This window comes from Sapajus apella, unplaced genomic scaffold (assembly GCF_009761245.1).
Source record: "Sapajus apella isolate SASKATOON/1434 unplaced genomic scaffold, GSC_monkey_1.0 scaffold118, whole genome shotgun sequence".
Taxonomy (NCBI): Eukaryota; Metazoa; Chordata; class Mammalia; order Primates; family Cebidae; genus Sapajus; species Sapajus apella.
Window position 1 is genome coordinate 2,481,082 of NW_022437058.1, and position 19,893 is coordinate 2,500,974.

Genomic DNA, 19,893 nt, shown 5'->3' on the forward strand with positions numbered 1-19,893 from the left:
CAGCTAGAATGAAGATCTGCCAGTTTGGGGACCTTAAAGAGATCACCTACTTTATTTAAATTCCTCTTTTCTTATCCCTAAAATAGGAATAATAATAATATACCTGCCTTTCACATGTGATGAAATTAGCAAATAAAATTTTGAAATGGAATTTGCTTTTTAATTGTAAAGTGCTGTAACTGTAAGATTTTATTTGTATGTGACTACTTGTAGATCTTGCATTCTTTTCCTTCTGATTTCTTTTTCTTTTTTTTCTTTAGAAGAAAATTTTATCGTTGCAGCTAAAAGGCAAACCCATCATGAATATGGCAAGTTGGAAAACTGTACAGTCTGACAGTTCTGTGAGGTCACAGAAGACCCTGAGACATGCCCCCTGCCTACCTGGTCATGCAGCCGCCTATCCACACACACCCGAAAAGGTATTATACCAAAACACCCCACTTTTTTTGTGTTTTTATTTTTGTACAAATGGTTTATTCCACGACCATTGTAAAAAATAATGACCTGAGGAGTAAATATTGGCTTAAGGCATATGGCAGAGCAGCTTGCTACCTCTCTAACATATGAGTAACAGGGTGGAGAGCCCCAGCCGCTCTCCAGGGCAGGGGGTTAACCAGTGCGACCGTCTTGAAATGTTACTATATATACACACCCAAACTGCTACATACATATACAGGATTTAAAAACAACAAGCCCAGCTCAGAATGCTTACAGCCTGGCCCCTAAGCCTGATCCACACCTCACCACAGCTCTGCGGGGTGATGCCTTGAACGTTCCCATCACAGAATTTCTCTGTACTGGCTTCTACCACGACAAGGGCAAAATGTGAAAATGCTGGCAAGGGAGTAGCCCTGGAGCTACAGCTGCCGCGTTTTTCTTGTTAAAAGGCCACTTAATGTGGAGGTCTTAAGTTCCTTTTGCAGGAAGAGTCGTGAGCACCAGCGGGTCCCCACAGAGTTCGAGGGTGGGGCAGACGCACCTCTCTCGGCCAGGGGAACCAAGGCAGAAACGGCGGCAGGCTGCCTAAGGGACCGTCACCCAGGCTGTTTGAGAAGTGTGGTTTCCAGCAGTTGTCTCTCTTCCAAATCACAGTCTGCTCTAGTAGAGTGCTGACTTGGAATAATGGAGGTTGATCCCAAAGGTTGGTTGGTGGGGGGGGATCGATGCTTGCCTCAATCATGTCCAGAGCCTGAGGTGTGAATACGGCTTCCAAACCCTTGGAATGTCTGAGTTACAGCGAGACCCTGCTGTACCAGGACAGGCCAGGCCTCACCAGGAAGTCACTAGAGTGTCATGCCAGGAATCCACCAAATGCCTATTCCCGGAAAACTGTATTTTTTTTTCTTTCTCTTTATTTTTAAAATTGTTCCCATTTAACAAGAGATGCTCGTTTGAAGGGAAAAATTTCACGGATCCTGAAAATTTGTACTGAGAACAGATTTTCCCTACACAGCTAAGTAGCAGCAGCTTCTGCCATATAACTCTTGAAGATAACAGCATCAATAAAAATAACAATAATAAAGTTGAAATAGGCCATAAGTTTGAGACCAGCCTGAGCAACTGAGCAACATGGGAAGGGAACCCCAGGTTATTAAAAAAAAAAGAAAAAAGTCACGCAACCGATGCGGGACACCGAGCCAGAGACATCAGGCAGGACATGGATCAGGAAAGCCCTGTCAGTTCGCACATAAACCTCTCTCATGGAAATCCCACCTCCAAAGCCTTGGGAGGCAGAGGTGGAAGGATCCTGAGGTCAAGAGGTGAAGACCATCGTGGTTCACATGGTGAAACCCCGTCTCAGCTAAATATAGGAAAACTAGCCGGGCGTGTTGGCAGGTGCCTTGCAGTGCCAGCTACTGGGGAAGCTGTGGCAGGAGGATCACTTGATAACGCGAGGCAGGGGTTCCAGTGAGCCGAGATCCCGCTACTGCACTCCAGCCTGTAATTCTTCTGATTTCTTATAGGAATGGGAGGAAATCAACATGAAGTTGACAGGAAATCAACATGAAGTTGAGAAAAGCTAAAGAAGGTGTTCTAAGGAGAAATCTGAATTATTAAAAAGTTTTATATAAATATAGTTTGGGGATACTAAGAGTGGATATAAAAAATGGATTTTGGCTTTAGTGTTTTCAAAAAGCTTCTTAACGTCTAGCCATGTCCAGTAATGGAGGGAGCCATTTTCTCAGGTTAGCCCAAGCTCCCCATCAGTCGAAACAGTCTCCTCACTTTTTCACACTCTGGGCAAGAGTACAAATGCAGGCCCACAGGCCATATTTTGCATTTAAATATTTAAAACATATAAATCAAGCTTTAAAACAATTAAATAAAACATGTGCTATCCTCCTGCCTTGAGAAATAAACCCTCATAATACATTACCAGATTCACATTTAAACTGTTATACTCTTTTGGGTCCCATTCTGGAACTCTGTGGCTCAGAGAGGCTCACCCTTCCCTGTCCCCACCCAAGTCCTTTTCTTCCATCCCGCAGCATATGCTGCTCTGGGGGACCTCTCACAGCTACAGAGAGAGGTCCACAAATAGCTGCCCTTTGGCCACTGCCTGTCCAAATGGTCCACACAATGGCCAGCAAGCTGACTCCCCAGTTCTGGGCGGGCACACTCCCTTTCCCCCTGGACTCCTCACTTCATGGGGAAGGCCAGAGCATGGCCCTCTAAAGGAGCAGAGACGAGACAGCCACTGTTGAAATGTCCTGCAGTTGAGACTTATGCTCAAAATCTAAAGCTGGATGACTCTACTTCTTGATGTCTCTTCTAATTTTGATTTTTTAAAAAAATTCCATTATTTTCGAACATTGTCTAAAATGTGAACTAAAGCAGAAATGGATATATAAAAGTAGGATTAGTTAAATTTTAAACTTGGGGTTCATATTAATCTTATATTACAAAATTATATATCATAAACACATGATTCAAGAGCCTGGTTTTTATAAACATATCTAAATTAACTACCACCCTGGCTGAATTATGATATTATGATATTAATTCTAACGTTAACAACTGTTGTAAAATATCTAAAATACGTATTAATGCTGGTATTCTCAAAATAGAAAAATTTTTACATCATCACAGATGGATACTCGTTTACCTGAGGCATTTCTGGTTTACACCTGCTGTCCTGGAATAGGGATTAATGCTGATCTCTTTCAGTCTCAGAAAGGTTCTGGTTTGGATGTCAAATTCAACGATCACTCTTCTCATGGATGTGAGCGGAGATGTCCCTAGATCTTTTCTCACTGGTATGAAGGCCTATGTAAACCAAAAACATCACATACAGTTAAAGAATTGTCTTTCAATGGAAGCAATTCAGAGACCATTCAGTTGGATCTGCTGTTTTCCATCTAGACAGCAGCTCTATCCCCTTGCTTTCCAGATAGTGTGTGGTAGTTGAAGTGGCAACTGTGTGATGCAATAGCTCTCCCGTTTCCTTCTTGCTCTCCTCTTTCGTTCTTAACTATGTCACTGATGTTAGGTCTGTTTTCAGCTTCTCTTTTGCTTCCATATCTGCTAATTTTCATGGTGACTCCAACAAATCATGGTTTCTTAGTAGCGTCTCCTTTTACCTCTGGACAGTGAGTGTTCTGGAATGTCTTTGCCTTTAAATCACATTTATCCTTCTGTTACCCTAACTCCTTTAACACATTTCCACACTTTCTCTATGTGCTTTGCTCGTTCCGTACATTTCTTTGATTTCTTCTCCTTTTTATTTTTGGTTGTTGTTTTAGAATAGTAATGTTTAAACTAGTCCAGAAAAAATAGGAACTCATAGCGAAGATATTGGGCATCCTTGTCTCACAGAAATTCTGCTGGTAGTGGTTGTCTCTTATCCTAAATGTGGGATTTTGTTCAGTGTCTTTTAAGCATCTGAAATCATTATATTATTTTTCTTCTTTGGTCTGTTAAATGTGATCAAGTGTTATATGCATAAGTGAAACTGATCTGTAATTTTCACGTATTTGTTTTTATTTATTTATTTTTATTTTTATTTTATTTTAAAAACTGTGTATTCTTTCATTTTACGAAAAAATAAATATCAGAATTAACCATTTCCTTAAATTTTGAAATAATTTTTCTGTGAAGAATTTTCTTGTGAAGATTGAACTTGTAGATGTTGAAGAATGAGGTACATTTTGACCTTCACTATTGTTCTCCTTGGAAACTGGTAAGATTAGTTTTAATCTCTCATCTTTGGTCAATTTTGATTTAAAAATATTTTACCACACCCAGAACTTTCGGAGGCCGAGGTGGGTGGATCCCAAGGTCAGGAGTTTGAGACCAGCCTGACCAACATGGTGAAACCTGGTCTCTATTAAAAATACAAAAATTATCTGGGTGTGGTGACACACACCTGTAATCCCAGCTACTCAGGAGGCTGAGGCAGGAGAATTGCCCAAACCTGGGAGATGGAGGTTGCAGTGAGTCAAGACTGTGCCACTGCACTCCAGCCTTGGCAACAGAGTGAGACTTTGTCTCAAAAAAAAAATTACCAGAAAATATATTTTTTCAGATTTACTCAGAATTTTGCAAAAATCTGCCTGCTTGGGATGTCTCCTTCTGAGAAGGTGGGATAGACATGGATCAATCCGTGTAATCCACTATATTAAAACATTAACAAGAAAAATCACTTGATTGTGTCAATTAGTACAGAGAAGGCATTGGATAAATGTCGTGGGAAAAACTTTTAGAGAAACAGGAATAGAAGAAAACTTCCTCAAGCTGATAAAGAACACCTACAAAATACCTACAACTCATATTATACTTAGTGATTAAATATTTCATGCTTTTCCCCTAAGATCAGGAATAAGGTAAGGATGTCTACACTCCCACTGTTTTTCAACAATTTTTAGTTCTGGAAGTTCTAGGCTGTGCACTAAGGACAGAATAGGAAATAAAATACATGGAGAGCAGAAAGGAAAAAATAAAATTTTCTTTACCTATAGATGACATAATTTTCTATCTATAAAATCCAAGAATCTACCAAAAAATGACTAGAAACAGTAAGTAAATTCAGTAAGGTCACAGGATACGAGAGATAAACACACAACAATTGTATTTCCCTATACTAACAATAAACAGTACCATTATTAATTGTTTTAAAAAAAAAAAAACTAAACTAAACTAAATGCTGTTGTAGGACTTTTTCCTTAGGGTACTTGTCACATAACCAGGAAAGATTAGACTTGCAGACCTTTGAAGGATGAGAAAAATGGGATTTATTGGGCAAAAAGGAAAGAAAAGGAAATGAACTCTCAGCAAAGTGAGAATCCTTCTAGTCATTTCCCGCCTCACAGATTGAATCCCAGGTACCACCCTGGAACAGAAGAGGCTAGCCTCCTCCCTGCTGCAAAAGGCGCCAACTTCCCGTGACTCCACCCCATTCTCCCAGTCTGCAGGCAGGTCAAATGTTCTCCAGGGACCCCTTGATATTTACTGTTTCAATACTGAAGTATAACTCTAGCAAAACTTGAATAGAACTTTTATATGAAAAACTACACAACACTGAAGAAAGAAAAACATCTAAATAAACAAAGAGGCATACTGTGTTCATGGATTGGAAGACTCAACATGGTAAAGATGTCAATTCTCCCCAAATTTATTTATAGGTTTAATGCAATTTCTATCAAACTTCCAACTGCATTCATTATATAGACAGGATTACTTTAAATTTTGAGTGAAAAATACAAAGAAACACAAATAACTAAAACAATTTTGAAAAAGAAGACTAACATGATATGAGTCACTTTATAGTCACACTAATCAAGGCTATATAGTTTCGTCAGAGAGATCAGAACACATAGATCATTGTGCTATAATACCTAATCCACAAATAAAACCATGCAAATATGTCTAATTTTTTACACGCAAGTGTCAAAATAACTCAAAAGAATAAAGAGAGCATTTTCAACAAAAGGTACTGTAAGTATCAGACATACATAGGCCAGAAAAGAACCTTGAACTAAATCTCATACATAGTGTAAAAGTTAACTTAAAATGTATCTAAGACTTAAATTATGAAGTGTAAAGCTATGAAATTATTCCAAAAAAAAGTAGGAGAAAATCTTTAAGATCTATAGCTGGACAAGGAGTTCCTAAAGTCAAAACCAAAAGTGTGATCCATAAAAGAAAAAATTTGATAAATTGGAGTTCATCAAAATTAAAAACTGTACTCCACCATAGATCTTGTTAGGATGAAAAGCAAGCTACAAGTAGGAAGAAATGTTTAAAAGCCACATATTCAACAAAAGATTAGTATTTTGAATGTATAAAAACTCTCAGAACTCAAAAGGTAAGAAATGCAAACTTTACATTTTGAGCAATTGATAAACAGACATTTTACTGAGTAGCATACACAGATTACAAATAAGCCTGCTAAAAAATTAGCATCATCACCCATTACGGAAATTAAAACCACAAAGAAGTGTTATTACTTACCTATCAGAATGGTTAAAATAAGATGTAGTGGCAGCACCAAATGCTAAGAAAGGTGTAGAGAAACTGGATCTTTCACACATTGCTGGTCGGAATGTAAAGTGGTCTAGCCACACTGAAAACTAACTTGACGTTTTCTTTTAAAACTAAGAATACACTAACATGTGACCCAGAAACTTTACGCCTGGGCATCTGTCCCAGAGAAATAAACTTATTTCCACACAAAAACCTGCATATGAATGTTCGAAGGAGTTTTATGTCTTATAGCTCAAAACTGGAAAGAACCCAGATGTCCTTCAATAGGTGAATGATTTAAAAACTGCAAAATATCCATACCATGGAATATTACCCAGCAATAAAAAGAACTATTGATACACATAATAACCTAAATGAATCTCCAGATAATTATGCTGAGTGAGAAAAACCAGTCCCAAAATTTTCACACTGTATGATTCCATTTATATATCATCCTAGTAATGACAAACTTACAGAAATGGAGTACATAGTACTGGTTGCCAGGTGTCAAGGATTGGGGACAGGAAGAAAGTAGGTGTGGCTATAAAAGGTTAACATGGTCCAAGCACTGTGGCTCATGCTTGCAATCCTTGCATTTTGGGAGGCCAAGGTGGACAGATTACCTGAGGTCAGGAGTTCAAGACCAGCCCGACCAACGTGGCGAAACCCTGTCTCTTCTAAAAATACAAAAAAGTAGCCAGGTGTGGTGATGGACACCTATAATCCCAGCTACTGGGAGGGCTGAGGCAGGAGAATCACTTGAACCCAGTGGTGGAGGTTGCAGTGAGCTGAGATCACACCACTTCACTCCAGCCTGGGTGAAAGAGCAAAACTCTGTCTAAAAAAAAAAGAAAAGAAAAGAAAAGAAAAAGAAAAAAGGAAATAAAGAGGCTAACATGAAGGACCCTGTGGTGATGCAAATATTCTGTATTTTACTGTTTCCATGTCAGTATCCTAATTGTGATATTGTACTATTGATTGGCAAGATGTCAGCATTAAAGAAAATTGGATAAAAAGTATGCAGGATCTCTCTGTAATATTTCTTACAACTGTGCATAAATACCATAGACCAAAAATGGACCCACTTGTATATATTTGCAAGTAAAGTGATGATTTTTACCAATGAGCATAGCTTGTGGTGAAGACCTGTTTCCATATGTATGCAGACATGTTGATGCTGGGAGTAGGTGTAGCCTTTTCATGATGAAAGCATCAGAAAAAGAAAAGAAAGACTTTCAAGGTTTGATCTTATTGCCAAATGCAAAGCTGAATTTTGTTTCAAGTGATCCCAGGCTCCTGGGAGACTTGTTTCCACTGAGACAGCTGCTAAGCCTCTTAGGGAGGTAATAGTTTAAGTCCAAAAATTTCTTTATAAGAAATCTTCAGCCAAACCTATCAGAGCTGCATGTTTTTGCATTCTGCATCTTCTTTATTCAGATCAATCCAGTAGGCAGAGAGGAAGTATTTACTCAGCTACAATGTATAAAATTTGCATAGCAAGGAGATGGCAGCCTTGTTATTACCATAATAATATAGAATTGTTCTGTAAATATACATGGATTTGTGAATGTAGTCATATTCTTAGTCTGAAAGGGTCATCTTATAAGCCCAAATAATATGAAAACTAATCAGACTTCTGATGAAAACTGTGGGGTTGCTTTTTACAAGAAATGTAGTTTACCAGAGAAATTAAGGAAATTTTTTCCCAAAAGTTTTCAATATAAAAAAATACAATTAACGATGGGCTCCTACCTAGGTTAGAAGGCAAAATGTGAGAAGTATTATAAAAAAGTTGGTTGCAGTGGGCATCACTGCAAGTTCACACTTTGTTTTAATAATTTATTCAACTACTTAGGAGCTACTTATAAATACTTAAGTAAAAAGTGATCAGATGTAAAGTCTGTAAATTCTGTGTTTCTTTGTAGGTGCATATTCTACCCAGTCATTTAAGAGGATGACCTAGAGGGATAAAAAAATTGAGAAGAAGGGAGATAGAGGAGAAATATTGCAGAAGAAATAATCAGAGGGATATCATTTCAGAGAGAAATAGTAAGAAGATAAAATAGCAAATGCCGAATCAGGGCAAAAGAGGAGGAAGAAGTGGAATGGAAAAGAAAGAGAAGATGTGACATAGGAAAGGAGGAGGAACGCAGCAGCCACCTTCACTTCCAACATGAAGACCCACCAGGTGGGTGACTCTGTCTCCCTGGGAGGTTTCCTGTCCAGCAAAGCAACGAAGGACTCTCCCCCAAACATTCTTCTACCATTCTCTTGTTGCCTTGCTGTTGTTTCCTCTTTAGGGAAGGGCCCAGGTCTTCACGTCTCCCAAAGCTAGTCCAGTTTTCAGAGAGAGGAGTCCTCAAAGTGAGACAGAGCTAGGACCCTTCTTAGGGGCTTGCCAGGTACCCTGCCTCCAAACCAAGTATGGAAATAAGGAAAATCCTGATTTCCTTTGAGGGAGATTCCAGGCACCTAGCTATCCCTGCAAAGTCAATGAGAAACTTTATAAGCAAGAAGGAAATTAAGAGCTAAAAATAATAGCCAAGGAAATCAGAGTCAGAAGATGTTTGGTTCCCTAAAGAAACTGAAGATAACATCTTAACACATGCCTTTTCATTATTTTTCGGAAACCTAGACCCTCACCCAGTGGGTCTACTGGCCCAGACCTCCTTTCTATTGCATCTCCCTTGTTGACCTCACATCAGGGAGAGCTGAGGAGTGAACTTTACCAACCATTCTTCATTGCAAATTTCTACCTGCGGGGCCTGGAGGAGGTCACACCCATGAGTCAGAGCTAACATTTATTTCTGTTGTTTCCAAATTTTTACACAGGGCTTCACTTGCTTACCCAATCACAAATCAGAAAATCTTGGAATCCACCTGTGACTTTCAGCCTCCCACACCATTGAAAATGTCCCACGTTTCTGGGTCAAACCAATGAATAGTCTCCATGTATTGATTTGTGACTTTGCCTATAACCTCTGCCCCCTCACCTTTAAAAATACTTACATGTAAGGGAGATAGGGTCTTGATATGGTTTGAATTTTGTGTACCCACCAAAATCTCATGTTGAATGGTAATCCCCAGTGTTGGAGGTGGGGCCTGGTGGAAGGAGATTGAATGATGGTGGTGGTTTTCAGTGGTTCCACACTATCCCCCTAGTGCTGTCTCATGAGAGCGTTCTCACCAGATCTGGCTATTTTAAAGTATGTGGCACCTTCCCCCTCTTCTCCTCGTGCTCCCACCATGTAAGACACCTTGCTTCCCCTTTACCTTCCGCCATGACTGTAAGCTTGCTGAGACCTCCCAGAAGTAGAAGTCACTTTGCTTCCTGTATAGCCTGTAGAACCATGAACCAGTTAAACTTATTTTCTTTATAAATTACCCAGTCTCAGGTAGTTCTTTAGAGCAGTGCGAGAACAGATGAATACAGGTCTCAAGCATGAACTGCCCAATTCTCCTTCCTGGTGTCCTGCAATTAAGGCCTCCCTTTGTCTTTCTGCAATCAAGGTGTCGGTGTTTGGCTTTGCCATGCCAGGAAGACCCCAGTTTGGTCAGATGACAAGAGCCAGCACTTCTCTGGCTTTTGAATAAATGCTGATGGGAAAGAGTGTTGTCCATGCGCATACTGGTTTACCTCTGTGTGAAGAGGCTGGGCTGTCCTAGGCTGCTCATTATTTCACAAGCATTTGCATGCTTTGCAGGAAAACACAGAGTTCCTAGATTTAGGGTTGTCAGAAAAGGGCAACGTGATCACAGTGGTCCAAGAAACACCACCCTTCCCTTAGAACATTTGGATATTTTGTTTATTTTTACACATTCTCCAGCCCCCAAACATCTCATCTGGTAAGCCCTGTAAGGGAATTTTGGTCTCTCCCCTTTAGAAGCCTTGGTCCTGAAGCACCAGGACTTGATCTTCAATAGGCCTGGAGATATGCCCCATATCCACTCATTACTTATGTGACATTTACCAATGTATGCAAACCTTGAATTTCAGGGTTTTTTTTCCCAGATATTTCAGCTATGAAACAGAAATCATAGTATAATAATTGACAGGGTGGGTGAGAAAATTAAACAAGAGAATGTGCATAAGCCACCCTAAACATCATCGCAGCATAACCCATAGACAGAACACCAGAATTATGCTACTGTTTTTGTTTCCTATAGCTGTTGTAAACCAGTGGTTTACAGCAACACTAGTATTGTTATCTTTGAATTCTGGAGGTCAGAAATTTGACAAAATTCTCACCAACCTACATCAAGCTGATGATAGGCTGTGCTCCCTTTGGAGCCTCTAGGGGAGAATGTTTCCTTCCCTTTTCCAGCTGCTAGAGGCCATCCACATTCCTTGGGTTCTGGTCCTCAATCCCTCCAACCTCAGCTTGTGTCATCACGTCTTCTCTGCCTCTGACTCTTCCACCTGCTTCTTTTCACTCATAAGGATCTTTGCAATGGCCTTGGGCCCATGCAGATAATCCAGGATCATCTCCCCCTCACAAGATCCTTAACTTAATCACATCTGTAATCTGTAAAGCCCCTTTTAACACATGAGGTAGCACATTCACGGGTTCAGGGAATTGAGGTGGACATGGCTGCAGCCTTTATTCTGTCACAGGTACCAAAACAAAATTCAAATGCCATGAGACTTGATGAAGTAAAAGATATGGCCAGAATTGAGAGCGAATAGTAGAACTGAGAACCCCTCATCTCACATGAGATCTGTGATGGGAGGGGTCACTGGAGATATGTCAAAATGGACCAAACAAGGAATAGAGTCTTGGGATGATATTTGGAGTTACAAGATTACTAAAGGAAAGACAAAAATTACTCATATCAAAAAATTGAAAGGAGATAAGGATGATAAATATAGGCAAAAAAAAGTTATCCAAATGTCTTTATTGATGGGCAGTCAATGTATGAAACCTAAAGAAACAAATTGCAGAACTCAAGAAATTGACAAACATATTTGTAGCTATGGAAATAACCACTGGCAAATTAAGAGAATTTTGTGTCTGTCTCTCTTTCTCTCGCTCTCTCTTTTTTTGTTTGTTTGCACTTTTGTTTTGCTGGAGCAAAACATCCAAAGATAAGAAGTCATCTTTTGGATCCCCTGCTGGTTATAAATTCCCTTTGTTTTGCTCTAAGAGCACCTCTGTAGGCAGCTGACAATGCCCTCCTGATGTAGGACAGGTGAGCCCCCTCAAATTACGGATTAGCCCAGAAGTTTCTTGGCCTCACTAAAGAATGAATTCAGGAGTGAATTGGTGGTGGAAGAAAACAGTTTAATTGAAGCAGCCGTGTTACAGCTCCTTGACTGCTCCTGCAGAGCAGGGCTACCTCATAGGTAATATTTGGAGAGTAGCAGCTCAGAGGCAGTTTTGCAGTCATATTTATACATGCTTTTAATTACGTGTAAATTAAGGGGTGGGTTATTCATCAATTTCTTTTGAGCAGTAACTTCCAGGTATTCCCATTGCAATGGTAAACCACCATGGCACTGGTGAGTGTGTCTTATGAAGAATTGCTTTCAGTGACTCTTCTCTGTTTCAGCCAGTCTTTCATCTGGTCTGGATGAAAGGCCAGACACTTTTCATCTGGTCCTGCCTCTTACCTCGTTCCCTGCTCAGAGATTAGATACTTCTCCTTGCAGAAGAGTGTAGGCCCATTTTCTGTAACTGCTTCCTTCTGATTTTAGGGGAACAGGCCCTGCCTAGTATCAGAGGAGTAAACATGTCTGGATATCTTGTCAAGGCGGCCCAGAGGCAGGATGTTTTTATTCTCTGGGTCAGTAGACAGAATGTGTTTGAAGCCTTGTACCAGCATTGTCTTCACCTGGAACTATTATAATCTAGAAGACATAACGTTTGCTAAAGGGTTAAAGTAGCAACGGTCCAAGATTAGTAATAACAAGACAGCTATTCGAGGTCCTAGGATTGATAAAAACCAGGTGAGACTTTGGATGACACTTTCAATAGCGGATGAGACATAGTTGGATTCAGTGCCCTAGTTATATCTGTGTAATTAGGAGCTTGCTCACAGATCTTTTGAATGTTAACCTCAACATGCCCAGAGTTGTTAATATATGTGCAGCAAGTTTTATTAATAACTGCATAGTCTTCACCTTGTTCAGCTAGTAAATAATCTAATACTAGACTGTTATTGAGAACTACATTTGCCAAAGAGTCTAGGGACTCTTGAATTCCTTTTACTGTCTGACCTGCATTAGTGGCTAAGGATTCTAGGATTTCAGTCAAGTTCTTTAGGGTTGACTCATGGCAGGCAAAGCTGCACCCTAGATGCCACTAGTCCTATTTTTGTCCTAGTTCTTGCCAGAATTGATTCTCTTGCTTGCTTCTTCTGGTATTCCTGGGTCTTATGGAGTTATAGACTGTGACCCCTGAAGAGGCAAGAGTGGCCAACATACATTTACCTCTGCTCCAAGCTTTTGATAAACAAGGAAAACTACTCCTAAAAGAACAGGTGGCTCCTTGGGAAGCTGGGCTTGGTTATGGGGTATGACTTCCTCCCATTCATGGCCCCAATGGGGCTCAAATGGAGATCCTATAGGGTATGACACCTATCCTTTGCTGACAAACTGGGTCTATGGAAATATTCCTCCCCTGTTCTAGTGGAGGTGGTTGAACAATCTTTGTTTTCCAGAAGTGGGCAGTACTCCCTCCTTCCCAGATTAGGCAGTTGCTCTTCCCCTGTATGTTCTGATCTTGGATAAGGCACCATATATGGTCTCCTTGCTCACAAGTGAAATCCTATTTACCTTCCTGCAGACTTGAACGTGGCAACTAGAGTTGGACCAGAGCTTCACAGGGAAGCTTCTTCTTTTCTGTCATTAATACTACAGAGGGTGCAAAAGATAGAATCACTAGTGCACTGGAGATATAGATACACAACTTCCCAGGTGCAGGTGATAGTGGTTGGGGTGGTTCAGGTGGAATCCATTAGGTCGGGGAGAGGTCCACATAGCAAGTAGGGGTCTGGGAACTTTGGGATCACATGGTTAGTTAGGAGGTCTGGGAACATGGCTGTGAGATTTTCCAGATAGGCCAGAAGGTGGAACTCTGTGTCCTGGGGATATTGATGAAAAGTCCAGCAACCATGAAGATGATTCCCTGATGCTATAACTTTTGATATATTTACTATAGAGTTATGTTCCCACCCACACTGGATCAGGATAATTGAGAGAGCCAACAGGCCAGCAGAATTAACAGTGACAGCATAATGTTGGGTTGGGCCTTAGAGTGGCCTCTACACACAGCAATGGCAAAAGAGGTGTTTCCCAGGGAGACATGGTTGGCCAAAGCAATAGAAAAGAAGTGTTACAGTTAGGAAAAAGAGAAAAATTGACATGCCTATTCCCATCCACAACATCACATTACCACTTCTGACTTAGTGTTGATTCTTCTAAGTAGGTAGTGGAGGTCTTTTAAAGGTCCACAGTTGTAGTCATGGTGTCCTCCTTTTATGCCTGCAATAAGAAATAGGCTTAATACTGGACAGGTGTACCCAACTAGTTACTCCCTGAAGTTTAACATTAGTAGGGTACTCAGCAACACTTCACAAGCGCCCTTCCATTTTGGTTGCAGTCCCTTAGGGTAGTTTTCTTTTTAAGTTTTTAGTAAGACTAAGTCTTCTGGGAGGAGGCAATACTTTATTTCTATATTCTTAAAGGGCCTTGTAAACCTGGCCTAAATTGTAAAGGGGCACAATGAGGTGTGCCCAATCCCCTGTTTTGGTCATAGCCTGAGTTAGTGTTTTTTAGAATTGTGTGTGTGTGTGTGGAAAGGGGATTTCCTTTGGCCGAGAGACTTAGAATCAAAAGACTCATAGTCAATTCAACATTCTAGGCCAGATGAGAATGGAGGTAAGTAGGTAATCATTAGCCCTTAAAACCATTTTAAGTAATGTAAGAGTCAAAAACTAAAAGCCAAAACTAAGATTATAAAACTGACTTATCTATACATTCTGTGCATTGAGCTACTGTAATCTTGACTTGTAACTATTAGCTATACCAAACACAAGCATTTTATTTAGGCATCTGTGTGCCCTTCTTTGATTTGGAGGGGCTGAATTAATTTTATCCCTCAAAACCCAGCCCTTGCAATCTTGCATGCCCATTTATTCCACTATAGTTCCTGAGCCTGAAGAGATTAAATCGCTTTAAATACTAGATGAAAATCAAAACAAAGAATTAGCAACGTTTTATGCAAAAAGGTCATAAGCCCTGCCTAGTTTTGAGAATGACAGGAAAGGAAGCTCATGGGTAGCTAAACATTTAAATTATTTAGTATCAAGGCATAGAATAAGTTATATTAATTCAGTTAGAGACAAAATTATTAAATGAATAAAAGCTTGTCTCTGTCTCATGAAAGCAGTTTACTCTGATTGTCTCTTTTGCCCAGGTTTAAAGACAAGGCTTTGGTTAACTTGAGTTTGACGTCAGATACTGGCAGGAATTGGTGCCATTTCTAGATGAGCTATGTATGCATACCCAGGAATCAAAGCCCTGTAATTTAGCAGCACATGGATTAGTTAATGGCACTTGATAAGGAACTTGTAACTTGTCAGAGGGCTGGAGGTGGTGATACTGGAGTTCATGACCTGACTGGAAGCTGTAAAAAGATTTTATAACCTTGTGGTGATTAACTTTTATAGCTTTAATAAACCCCAGCAACAAGCAAGAGATTTAAACTAGGATTCAATTCTGAGGGCATTTTTCAAAGGCGTTAAAGGCCCAAAATATTTGATCAGTGTGGAACTACAGGTTATTGCAAGCAATAATTATTTATTTATCCAAAGTTAAATACCCTTGGCAGTGTGATTATCTCTCCTTATGTGAAGTCCGCTTAAATAACCTGAAAGTTGAGTTTGATGAAGAAAAACATAATACTTGAATTTAGTCAGATGCAGGAAAAGTGTGTTTAAGATTATGAATCTAGCAGGGGAACTGAGAAAGTTTCCTGATCACACTGAAAATTTAGAAATGTCAAGAAAAACAGAGTATAGAATCAAGTTATATTGGAGAAAAAACAGCTTTTATACACCACTCAGGCAAAACACTTTAGCATCAGGCCACAATAAAGTTGAAACCAGAAAAGAAAATGTCACAGGAGCTGACAAAAAGGCTAAAGGAGAGAGTTATGTGACCCTGAGAAGCAAGAAGCTTTTAAAAGAAATAGACTAAAAAATTGAAAAGCAAAATTTAGGGTAGTCTAGCAAATTAATAACAAGATAATTTCGTTTGACATGTAGACTATTTGTAGAAAGTCTACTATACACAATTTTATTTTAATTATAGCTAGCTTAATCACACACAAAATTCCTTTAATAAATTCCCTTTCATGAACTTTATCACAATTCATATCACTTATCACGACATATACCATCTGCCACATGCTTGGACATTTTGACTTGTCCTACATTAACTCTTTCTTAAATAACCAATCATTTTACTCTAGGACAAGAGTTTACTATAAAAGACCCTTTTTATATAAAATAACTCTTTCTTTATAACTTTCCTTGCCTATATATATATATAAATCTAGAGCTTTCTTTATCTCTTTTTTTTCTACTCACTGGTTCCTTTACAATTTGAACCTCCCCTTTAATGACTTCTGAATTTGACAAAAATTATTCTTTTTCCTAATAAAGAATATATTTTCCCGGCACATTTTATATAAACCTAGAAAGCAAGAAATCCTTAACTTTTCACCAGACATTGGCATTCTGTAGATGAGATCCATTTCACAATTTTAAGGTTTTCAACTGTACAAAAATTTGTTATCTGAAGCCATTTTAATCAGTAGAAAGCCTGAAAACAACAGTGATTTACCTTAAAATTAATTGTAAAAGACACAACATTGTTTTCAAACTAAGAAGTTCAAACTAGTCTTATTTGCGAAATTTATTCTTGCTCTGTTATTCATAAGCCAATCTGATGACATGCCAGACACAAGACACAGCACAGTACTTGTCTATATACATGAACAAACACATCAAACAAAGTGCTTATACAAGATAAAAGGATCCAAGTTACTTACAAAACAGGGACCTGTCTACCTGGCCAAACTTTATCTGTCCCAATAGGTATAGAAGACGGGAGGAGGCAGGGAAGGGAATCCTGTAGCAGCCAATAAGGAAGGGAGGGGGCAAACTGTGTCACTCAAGGGGAGACCTGAGTCTCTGAGCTGCTGGAGAGATCACGCAGCAGCAGGGACACTGAAGAAAAATATTCAGGTGGCCTCTGGCCTGCCACTGCAGGAAGCTGTCTGTGGGGTAACGGTTGCAAGATCCCTAGTAAACATACTTGAACAAAACAGCATACTGGGGCTAGTGGAAGAAGGTTAGCTCTAGAATTGGTGGGTAGCTTTTTTTCTCTCTCACCAGAGACAGTTAGGACAGTCTCATTATCAGTGGCTCTATTGTTCATAGCAGTCACATTGATTCAGGCTCAGGGGTCAGTCAGCTGGGAGCTCTCATCTGGGGTTCTTGTCTGGGCATTCCAGACACTGATCTTGTGACACTTTCTTGGGATGGGTAACCCTGAGGAGGAAGGGGGCTTAAAGCATCTGCTAATAATTGTACTTTTTGGCTATTTCTTATGGTTTTGCCTCTTCTCCTCTGTTACTGTTGTTGTAAACACCAAAAGTCATGTCTAAGAGTTGAATTATGGGGGTGTGAAGCCTTCTTGCTGCTACTTTTTGTAGCATTTTCTCTGCTGTTAGAGGAAGATTGAGTAATAAAATGTACACCCAGGAGAGCCTACCCTTCTGGGGAGTCCGGATCTGTACAAGTATTTTTCTTGAGTGCCCCAACCAAATGACCCTGAAACAGAGTGGGCCTTTCATCTTTTCCCTGAGTATTTCTCTAGCCTTGTCATAATTGGCTGTCTAAACCACACCCTTTTCTCACTACATTTCTTCCACAGCACACCAAGCAGATGATAATACTTGCAAGTCATGACAAGTTAAATTAAAGAACATGGTCAACTTAAAAAGCTCCTTCACAAACTTTTCTGGATTCTCTGAAAACTAGCCAAAATTTTTGTTAAATAAAGCTAAATCAGACATAGACAATAACACATGTACTCTAAGTACTCCCCAGTTTTCATCAGCTCCTTCCTGCAGTGGGCACAGGGTTGACTTTTAGGGGTGATATGGGGTCCACTTCTGAAAGTATTGGTTGGGCTTACTCTTTTGAGCAGTAAGAAATATAGGCCGGATCTAGTTGGATAAGGATGAGTGTTGCCTGATGACCTTGGGATGGAATCCTTTGTCAGAGAACTGGCAGGACCCTCCTCAGAAATGGGGCACTGAGGAGGCTCCTTGGAGGGCATAGGCTGGGAGATCAGCTAGGAATGCCACTTGATTCAGGGCAAGCCAGCCCCAAAATTGGGGCTTAGCTTGGAAAGGTTCTTAGCTTCACTCAGGGAAGGATTCGAGAGTGAGCTAGTGGTAGGAAAAAAAAAAGCTTTATTGAGGCAGCAGTGTTACAGCTCTGTGACTGCCCTTGGAGACCCAGGATACCCCAAAGGCAGTGTGTTGGAGTAGCAGCTCAGAGGCAGTTCTGCAGTTATATTTATGTGTAATTTTAATTACTTGCAAATTAAAGGGTGGATTACTCAGAAATTTCTAGAAAAGAAGCGGCAACGTCCGGGTGTTGCCATGGCAATGGTAAACCATCTGCTGGTGGGCATGCCTCCTCCCTGTTTCAGTCTTCAGTCTGGCCCGAAGTCAAATCCCACCTGCTACCTCACTTCCAGTGGTGTCTGCAGTGACGTTTTATTCCCTCTTTTGAAATCATTATCAGTGGGGTCTCTTGTGGGAGGGTGGAGAGTTAAGCACAAGTGTTCAGCCAACTGCACTGAACCAGAAATTCTGCATCTGTGCTGGCCTGAGATGCTCTCTGCAAAACCAAGAGTCTAAATAAGGTGGACATGGCACACACGCAGCACTGCCCTCTCACACCTCCATGCATGTTCTTTAGTGCTATGTAGCAGCAACCTCTACGGAAAGCAGCCCTGAGACTTTTTAAAACATTTTGACTATCCGATTTGATTTTTCACAAGATGTTTTACTGGGGGGAAAAACTATGTAGAAGACATTGCTGGGTGTGTGTAGTGAGAAAGAGGTCAAGTGCAAATGAGAAAAAGAGGAACTCATGAACCCCTTCTGCCTTCTGGCGAGTGGCCAGTCCTCTGAAACTGTGAAGGAGAAGGTAGTGAGGGGCAGTTGTTCCTGTGGGTGCCAAGGGAAAACTTCCTATTTGCCCTTGGAAGGGTCGCTGAAAATCAACTGACAAGAGACAGGTGAATTGGAGAAAAGGCACACATATTTATTAATGTGCACCAAATCTTCCGAAGCTTACAAAGATCTCCAAGAAATGGTAAGGTGGTTGACACTTTTACACTATCTTCTTAAAATCTTATTTGATATAGGGTCTCGCTCTCACTCAGGCTACAATGCAATGGAAAGATCATGGTTTACTGTAGCCTCAAACTCCTGGGCTCAAGCAATCCTTCAAGCAATCCCACCTCAGCCTCCTGAGTAGCTGAAACTATAGGCCTGTGCTACCATGCCTGGCTAATTCTTGTCATTTTTTTTGTAGAGATGGGGTCTCACTATGTTGCCTTGAACTTGTACTCCTGGCCTCAAGTGATCCTCCTGCCTTGGCCTCCCAAAGTTCTGGGATTACAGGCATGAGTCACCACACCCAGCCTATACACAGCTTAAGGTTACAGAAAAAATGTGGGCTTGGAGCATGGCCCAAAACTGGTTGTGGTGGTAAATCAAGTTATGATGGCAAGGCAGATTGTGGGAGGAGAAGAGGAGGTCTGGTTCCCCAAAGGTGAGGTCTCGTTAGGCAGGTGAAACCTTACAGGTAGCAGTCCTCAGAGAGAATAGACGGCACATATTTATTTCATAACTTTAAGGTGTCAGACTCTTTTGATCTTTTTTTGATCTGGACAAGGGAGAGCCTCAGAAAAAGCCTGGCTGCACCATGCTGATTCTGCACAGATGCAAATCTCCCCACAAAGGACAGCTCTGCAGGGCTACCTCTGCCTGCAGGCCCTCTGAACAGCCATCTCAAAATATGTCTAAGAAGGATATTTGGGGGTGAAATGTTTTGGTTTCCTCCATTACAAATCTGAATCTGACACAAGATAGTACCATTTACTCACTGTAGAGCTTGGGCCAAGTGGTTTGAATTCTCCGTCCTCCAGTTTATCTGTAAAATGAAGAAAGTGACAGCAAATGCTTCACAGAGTTTTATGATAATCAATTAATGTAATCAAAGCACTTCTAATAAAGTCTGGCACATAGTAAATAACCAACCAGTTATTAGAAGACAGAATCCATGGATTTACTGTTAGCATAAATAATGTGCTCTCTCCTATGCAAAAGAGCAGTCTTCAAG